We start from the raw sequence: 9,605 nt of genomic DNA, 5'->3' as shown, positions 1-9,605 counted from the left end.
GCTTGAGCTTGAGATAGCTCAGTCAGTAGAGCATGAGCTTATTAATCTCAGGGTTGTGGGTTTGAGCCCCACCTTGGGCAAGAGATTTCTGCATCGCAGGGGGTTGGACTAGATGACCCTCAGGTTCCCTTCCAACTCTACAGTTCTATAATTAGTAAATATATAACGTGTTTCATATATGAAAATACATAATATAAGGAGAAATTGTTTGATAACATTAATATAAATTAGGAGAAATTGCACAGACACATGTACGTGCATATTCTATGATTAGTAAATGTATAACGTGTTTCATATATGCATATATGAAAACACATTATATAAGGAGAAATTGCTTGATAACATAAATATAAATTAGGGGAAATTGCACAGGCACATGCATGTGTTTATTGGAAGGAATCCTCACTGAAAAGCTAATGAATGCTAATTTTCTAATTGCTAACTGATGTGGAACTATGGAGAACTGAATTTAAGATTGGGGAGAAGATGGAAAATGGAGGGAAACCAACACTGACAGATTCACCCACCCTGAATGAAACATCAGTACCCCACGGTCAATTGCAAGCTTGACTCAGCTCAGCTCGGTTCATTCTTTGGCAGCAAAGCTCTGCTCTCGAGACACTGTAAGCAAGACGGGACGACGGCACAGTTGGTTGCCAATGCTAGGTCCTCCTTTTTTATATATAAATATTTTATTGGTTTTTAACATACAAAATTATAAAACATTCCACACCATTTATCACAAATACATTCTTATTGGACTTCCATCAGCACCTCTGATAATCCTCCGTCTTAATCACTTCTTATGCATTTCCTAACCTAACTTAATATTGCCTTTACATCTCTTAACATATCGTCTCTCCTTCTCCATTTTTACAATATTTCTAATATTATTCCTCACAGAACTTCTTGCAAACCTACAAATGTCGTCTGGTCATCACAAATACTTTTCAAATAATCCGTAAATTTACTCCAGTCTTTGGTAAATTTCTGGTCCCCGCCGGTTTCAGATCCTTCCCGTTAGTTTATCAATTCCGCATAGTCCATTAATTTCATCCTCCATTCTTCCATCGGCCAACGCTAGGTCCTCCTGGTAGACAGGTTGGGCCTCTCCACCCTGGGTGACCTGCGCCTAGTCCCTCTAATCTGTCCAACAAACCTAACTCACAGGGTTGTTGTGAGGATATAAAAGGGGAAAGAATTGTGAGCTCCTTGGAGGAAAGGGAGACTCAAAGATAACAAAGAAAAATACATTAAATGCTCAAGTTAAAGCCTTTTTATTCTCTCAGGCTTTTGGCGAGCGCTGACATGATCCTTCTGTCATCTGTCGCCTGCCCACTTTGCTGCTGCCTGTTCTTTTCCTATTGTGTGTGAGGGGGTGGGGTGTGTAGGATTGTCGTTTCACCTTATATGGCTTTCCATTGTCATTCTTTTTATTTTTGGATTCTAAGGCATGTGGTATGGTTCTCAGAGTACTGGCCTAAGGCCGGGAAGAGTTGGGTTCAAATCCCTCTTCAGCCACAAAGCTTGCTGGTTGATTTTAAGCCAGTCACAATCGCTAAGGATAAAATGAAATGGAGGAGGACCACATTGGTGCCTTCAGTTCCTTAGAGGAAGGAATCCAAATAAAGCATATTCCACTCACAAGGCTACAATTCCCAGAGTTCCCTGTGAGGAATCATTAAACCACTATGTCAACTGGAACGCTATGAAGGGAATGGGAGTCTCCTAATAACTATCAGCACCCTTAAGAAACTGCATCTCTCACAGTTCTTTGGGGGAAACTGTGACTGTTCAGATTAGCATCATAGTATTTTAAATGTATGGAGTGAATGTGAGCAATGTTGAGACAGAAGAACTATTAAGTCTGACTTGGTCTAAGACAACTTCCTATGGCTAATCAGATCACTTTGGCCGCCAGCACGGAGGACCAGGGATGGCTGATTCCCATTGGGGCTGGTAGGGCAGAATGTGTTGGTTTTCGTATTTTTGTTTGGTTAAAAGAACAAAGCACTAGGTAGAAAAATAAAAAAGAGAATTTCCTGGAAGCCTAGATCCAGGTTAGGGGCAAGTACTCTTTGGTGAGAGAGTCCCAGCAGAGATTTAAAATCACAAGCCATGCAGAAAGTAAATGTGAGTGGAAATATAGACTTAGACCTTTAAAATATTCCCTACCAAGTTGCTTCCAAAATTCCCCACCTCCCTTAGCAAAGAAAGAGACCACACATTTGGTAAGTTAAAAATGGTTTACTTACAAATAAATAAATAATTTTAATTTATATCCTGCCCATCTGGTTGGGTTGCCCCAGCCACTCTGGGCGGCTTCCAACACATATAAAAACATAATAAAACATCAAACATTAAAAATAACCATCTGATCCAATATAAAAAGTCACAATTACTTTAAACAACTTATATCAAATACAACAAATATTAAATAATCCATTAGAATTACAAACGCTTCAAAGGCCAGATTTATGATCTTTTCCATACAGTAGCAAGATAGGCAGAAAAACTTAGGTCAGTTCCAGAGTGATAAATGTTTCTAAATTATTGGTACACAGTAACATGAAGGTGGCTTGCTTAAACCATGTGGTCTAGATTTGGAGCATCGAGCTTAGACCTCTTATTGGTAGGGTTCACATAGTAGAAGTGAGATTGGTAACCCTTCCTCCCAAGGAAGGAAGTGTGACTTAGGTAGGCCTGGCAGAACAGCTTACTCTATGGTCTTAACCCCTTTGTGCATTAATCAGAGTTAAGCATGCTGGTTTATAAGGCTGATTTATCCCACAGAATTCCATTCTCCCACCTAGTTTTCTGCTTCCTCTGCCTGCCCCAACAGCCGGCCAGCATCCCACATCCACTGAGCATGCTCAGTGTGTTCCCCCTTCCATTCCTAGGATTTCTCCCTGGAGTCTTAAGATTATTTACTAATTTACTTTCAGCGCACATTTATATCACTCAAGGGCCCCATAAGAGCAATTCACATAAAAGAACCAAGCAAAAAAAGCCAAAACAAAACCCCAAACCCCCGCACCCATTAATTAACAAGAATGAAAAGGAAAAACCTTAAAATCAAATGGAGCAGAGCTAAAACCTTCACTCCTATATTAAAAGCCATTAAGAACCACACAGAATAAGAGTATTTTTACTGCCCACTGAAATGCTAGCAGGCTTCGGCCTAGCCTCACCACTTAACAGATTAAAGGCATTAAAAACTTCCCAAGACAGAATTGCCTTCAAACAGCTTGGGGGTTGGACAACTCCATACCCTCCAGCGTTTCTCCAGTGAAATCAGGGACATCCTAAGGAAAAGTGGGACATTCTGGGATCAAATCAGAAACCGGGACGGCTTCTCTAAATCTTGTGTCTGGGTTTTCACTTTTCGAAATATGGCAACCCTAGTTAATATGCAACCCAGCCCTCTCTGAGGAGGGGTGTGTGGCCTGGAAAGAGACCCAAGAACAAAGAACAGGAGATCTGCATTTGGCAACTGTGGCTCCCCACCCCCCAGCATGTAAGGTCTGGGCTACCCCCAAGACACACGGCTGCCTGAAGCCTCTGCATACAGAAACTGACTGGACCAATAGTCAAACCTTCCTTCAAAACTTGCAGTGGAACAGCTACTGCACCCGAACACAGCATGGCAGCTTGCAGGGCCCTGTGCTCTCTCCTTCCATGCCCTGACTCCCTCCCCAACATCCTCTGCCGCCCGAGGCGGTTGCCTCCCTCTGCCTAATGACAGAGCCGGCCCTGTGTTCCTACATGGATGTTCCATTCGTGAAAATGTCTAACAGCTGTTGATCAGGCCCCCTTTTTCAAAAGCTAATAGCTACCTTCCACCGCACCCTGTGGTGGTGCGCATTCCTCGTGCTAATTGTGCATTCTGTAACCGACTTTCGTGGGGTTCTGGTACAATGAGACAGAAAAGGGAAGGGAAATCTTCCCAATCCGTGGATGGCAGCCAGAGATCTTGGTTGTAGCCCAAGTTCTGCGGAGAGTCTTTAGGAAAACCAGCATTCACTGCTCTTGACATAAACTACAAATAGAATCAGAGAAGGGAGATGCGATGCTGTTGCAGGCAGAGCAAAACCTTTTTCCTTCACGGACTGCTGAGCTGAAGGACTGCCTGCTTCCCCTTGGATGGATCAGAACCTCCCAACTGGATGGAGCTGCTTCTTTAATCTTGGCGCAAGCAACAGCTTTCCTATTGATAAAGTATCATTTCCTGGAACCAAATTCTTTCCCCGCTGCCAACTTTGTTCTCTTCGCCACTGACGTTTTCGAGCCAACTCACAGATCAAAATAAGCACAGCGCAAGTGTGGCCTCTCTTTGTGGAGGTGTGCAGAGATGCCACATGCAGCAAAAAATAAATAGTGCATCTCGTTCTCTCTGTGCCGCAACTCAGCCCACATTTGCCTGGACACAACTGTCTGCTTTGCAAAGTAAGCCTTGCTGTGGTGTAGTGAAACCCGATGATATTTGCCAAGCAAGGCAGGCAGAGGAACTACTGGTTAAATCAGGTGTGATGTCAAGTAAAGGTGGGGCTGCCATCACCATAGGAGCAAGCTCCTAGGGGCCAAGGAACCTTCAGCCCCCCCATAAAAATAATCTAGGGAGCTGGACTCCCCCAAGTTGATGGGCATTTCCAGGTTGTTGTGTTTTTTTAAAGCAGGAACTTGGGGATACTTACCATTTTAAAATTATATATATATTTGTTGTTGTTTAGTCGTTTATTCGTGTCCGACTCTTCGTGACCCCATGGACCAGAGCACACCAGCCACTCCTGTCTTCCACTGCCTCCCACAGTTTGGTCAAACTCATGCTGGTAGCTTCGAGAACACTGTCCAACCATCTCGTCCTCCTTCTGGTCTCCCACCACACCATCAGCCAGATGTGGAAGGGAAGTGATTGACTGGTTGGCCCATTGCCATGGATACAGTTGCCATGGAAATAATGGTCCATGTTGCTGCCCTAGCCCCTATCCTCCGTAGAGCTCTCCCAAGCATGGGTTCAGTGGCTTCAAGTGAAGGCTGGGGCAGCTGGGAATTCTGGCTTCTCCGAGAGGCGCAAATGAGTTATTGCATGCTGCTGGGAGAGAAGGCTAGAAACGTAGAATTTCATGTTCTCAGCAGGAAGAAGATCAATGAGTCGCTATACATCAAGGGGAAGGGGAGGGGGAGATGAGAGAATTGAGACTCCCGACTTCTCTGTGTGTGGAAGGAAAGCAACCGAAGGAATTTCCTCAAAGGGGATTGCAAGTTGTCGGTCTGGGAGAAGGAAGAGGGAGAGAATAGGTGGAAGGCAGAGAAAAGAGTCAGGACGATTTCCCCAGGGTAGGTGTTTGATCCATAATAATAATAATAATAATAATAATAATAATAATAATAATAATAATTTATTATTTATACCCCGCCCATCTGGCTGGGTTCCCCAGCCACTATGGGCGGCGTCCAGCAAACACTAAAATACAGTAACGTATTAAACATTAAAAGCTTCCCTAAACAGGGCTGCCTTTAGATGTCTTCTAAAATTTTGGTAGATATTTTTCTCTTTGACATCTGGTGGGAGGGCGTTCCACAGGGTGGGTGCCACTACCGAGAAGGCCCTCTGCCTGGTTCCCTGTAACTTGGCTTCTCGCAGGGAGGGAACCGCCAGAAGGCCTTCGGCGCTGGACCTTAGTGTCCGGGCCGAATGATGGAGGTGGAGACGCTCCTTCAGATATACTGGACCGAGGCCGTTTAGGGCTTTAAAGGTCAGCACCAACACTTTGAATTGTGCTCGGAAACGTACTGGGAGCCAGTGTAGGTCTTTCAAGACTGGTGTTATATGATCTCGGCAGCCGCTCCCAGTCACCAGTCTAGCTGCTGCATTCTGGATTAGTTGTAGTTTCCGGGTCACCTTCAAAGGTAGCCCCACATAGAGCGCATTGCAGTAGTCCAAGCGAGAGATAACCAGATAACCTCAAAGTGTCCTGATTTTCCAGGGATAGTCCTGGAATTACGAAATCCATCCCGGCTTCTGATTTGATCCCGTAATGTCCCTATTTCCCCTGCCAGTGCTGCTGTAGCAGAGCTCAGGGAAGAGGATGAGCTGGTACTTGTCCCCAGTGGTGGCAGCGAGGGAACGTCCTGTTGCCTCTCCGTGGCTGCTGCCGCTGGCCTCCTCGCTTGGGCAGCTGCTGGAGAGCAGGAAAGGAACAGAAAAGGCTGCCACTGCTGAGGCCCACCCCCGTGTGATGCCCTGTCTCTGAGGTGCAGGCAGAGAGCAGGGTCACCCTGGGCAGGAAGAAAGGGGGAGTGGAACAGAACATGTTTTGTTTAGTCGTTTAGTCGTGTCCAACTCTTCGTGACCCCATGGACCAGAGCACGCCAGGCACTCCTGTCTTCCACTGCCTCCCGCAGTTTGGTCAAACTCATGCTGGTAGCTTTGAGAACACTGTCCAACCATCTCGTCCTCTGTCGTCCCCTTCTCCTTGTGCCCTCCATCTTTCCCAACATCAGGGTCTTTTCCAGGGAGTCTTCTCTTCTCATGAGGTGCCAACAAAGGAACAGAACATAAAGAGTTTAATTTAAAAAAAAATGCTTTGTGCATCCATGTCTAATCTTGCCCCTTTCTAAAAGTTATTTATTGGTGTGTGTTTTTCTTGTTGTAAATCTGCCAAAGAATAAAACCAAAATACGATACGATAATCTTTATTGTCATTGTCCCATACAGAACGAAATTGAAAAAATCTACATCAGACGTTCAAAAACCAACAAGCCTGCTATCCCAGCTGTCCCAGCCTGGTTAGCCCCCTAAAAACTCTGATACCCCATAATTAAATACAATATACTCCCACAGAGACTACCTTACACTGCGTTTAAAACCAAAATCGCATTTGGATAGAAACTGTTTCTCAGGTGGCTAGTCCTAGTCTTTATAACCCTGTACCTTCTTCCAGAAGCTGAAAGAGATCATTTCCGGGGTGCGTACTATCCTGCAGGATTATATACTATCAGGATTATTATTATTTTTAATCATTTTAATTTGATTTTACAAATATAAAATTTTCACAATCCAAATACATATCCATATATTGAGATTACTCTGAATCTCGCGACTTTCCCCCAACCCCCTCCATGGGGTCCTATTCTCAACATTTACAACTGCATATTATTGATTTATATCAATCCATATTATCCATGGTATTTGTTACATAGCAAGTCAAATTAAAATCCTGCTAATGTTTCCATCTGCTTAGAGTGGTCTCCTAGATAACTTATAATTTCCCCCCTTTTTTAAAAAAATGTTTTTATCCTCTTGGTTCCTGAGTTTTCCAGTCAGCTTTGCCATTTCGGCTTGGTTTGCCATTCCTCTCTGGTAGGCTCTTTGTCTTCTTTCCATCTCTGGGCTAGTAACACGGATTCTGAGCGGCTGTTGTCCCATACATAAAAAATCTTTTCTGCTCCTTTGGGATGTCGGTACCTATAATTCCTAATAAGAAAGCTTCTGGGTTTTTTTTTTTAACAAAGGTTATTGTAAACATTTTTTTTTCCATTTCATTATATATAATCTCTCAGACTGCTTTTTTACCTTACAAGTCTGCCACATATAAAAGCTACCTTCTTTTTCTTTACATTTCCAGAAGGTATTTGTACTAACATAGAATAACATCAGGATTAAGGGGTTTTCTCAGGACGGTGGAGGGTGTGTATTCTGCGTCTTGTCGGTGTAACTCACCCTTCTTCTGATAGGGAATGCTCTGCAGTGAGAGGAGAGGGACAAAAATGAAAGATTGAGGAATCCAGTTGCAGGGAATTGACCATCAGCTATCCTACCTGGGGGTTGTTGATGGGAGCTGGAGAAGAACAACAGCTGCAGAGACTCAGGTCCCCCAGCCCTGATCTACTAGGGAAGAATGGAAGGGGATGGAAGCCTGGATTTTCTGAAAGGAATTTTAATAAGGAGTGGGTGGCCCTCTGGACAGTTTTTGGACTCTAACTCCCATCATCCCCAACCAGCATGGTTGACGATGATGGAGTCGGTGCCGTTATGTACTGAGTTGAATAGGATCCAAATTGCAGCAGTCTGATTGGTCCTAGAACAATAGGATTCAGAATGCAGCAGTCTAATTGGTCCTAGAACAATAGGATCCATAATGCAGAAGTCTGACTGGTCCGCAGGAGCCACCCAATCCAACTCCAGGTGGAAGTGAATCTGCAACCTGATTGGCCTACAGGAGAATCCCGGAATTAGCCAATCACGTGGGGCCCATTGTGTAAATAATGTATATAAAGCAGACAGTTCGGGGAAACTTCCATTCCTCACTACTATGAGCTGAATAAAGAGCATGAAATCCACACTGAACACCAAGTATAATTCAGGTGCCTAGCAATGTATGGAAGGCTGCAGTTTCCTCTCCCAATCTAAAGCATCGGAGGGACAACCCCATGCTTGAAATGGCTTTTGCGGCCTGCAGCCATCTGAAGATGTCCAGTTGAGCTCCGCTTCTCCATCACCCCCGCTGCCCCTTCGCTCCTCCCAGAGTTCCCATGCGTGCTCAGAGTAATTGCTCTTTCCTGTGGTAACCTTGCCCGCCAGGCCTGTTTGTCGGCCAGGATTAGCCTGCGATGTGCTGACATGTGCCGCCGGGCGGCGGCGTGACAGCGAGGGACAGTGACAGGCAGGTGCCTGTAGCCAAAGAGCTGCCCTCTCGTCTTCCCGACATAATGGCTCCATGCAATTTCCCGCTTGGAATAGTTGCGCACGGGCGCATGTATACCCAATATGTATATTCACACGGGGCAGGTCTTCAAAATGCAGGTAAGCCGGTTGAGTCAAGTTATAATCCGTTTATCATGAGTCAAAGGACTCCGTTACCCCAAATCCTGTGTTTTATAATTTCAAGATGAGATTCTGCAGAGAAAGAGGGCTTCCAAAATGGCAAAACCAGTTTATTAAACAAATTGACCAGTCAGGTCTGTTAAGCATCTGCTTTGCTATGTAAACTTGGACCAAAGTGTTAGCAGGGGCAGAGGAAGGGGGTGAGCTGGGTGCAGACCGCCCCAGGTGTCACCACTGAGGGGGGTGACAAAATGCCAGGCAGCACTCACCACGGAGCCTGCAGCGCGCCCGACCCATGCGTCTCTTCTGAGAGAGCCGTGGTGGCTTGGGCACACGCAGACCTCACACTACCCAAACCATGGGTAGGCGAACTAAGGCCTGGCGGCCGGATCCGGCCCAATCGCCTTCTAAATCCGGCCTGCAGGCAGTCCAGAAATCAGTGTGTTTTTACATGAGTAGAATGTGTGCTTTTATTTAAAATGCATCTCTGGGTTATTTGTGGGGCCTGTCTGGTGTTTTTACATGAGTAGAATGTGTGCTGATCGCCGAAGAATTGATGCTTTTGAATTATGGTGCTGGAGGAGACTCTTGAGAGTCCCATGGACTGCAAGAAGATCAAACCTATCCATTCTGAAGGAAATCAGCCCTGAGTGCTCACTGGAAGGACAGATCCTGAAGCTGAGGCTCCAATACTTTGGCCACCTCATGAGAAGAGAAGACTCCCTGGAAAAGACCCTGATGTTGGGAAAGGAGAAGGGGACGACAGAGGACAAGATGG

This window comes from Podarcis muralis, chromosome 13 (genome assembly GCF_964188315.1).
Source record: "Podarcis muralis chromosome 13, rPodMur119.hap1.1, whole genome shotgun sequence".
In the NCBI taxonomy this organism is placed as follows: domain Eukaryota; kingdom Metazoa; phylum Chordata; class Lepidosauria; order Squamata; family Lacertidae; genus Podarcis; species Podarcis muralis.
Note: the sequence above shows the minus strand (reverse complement) of the source record.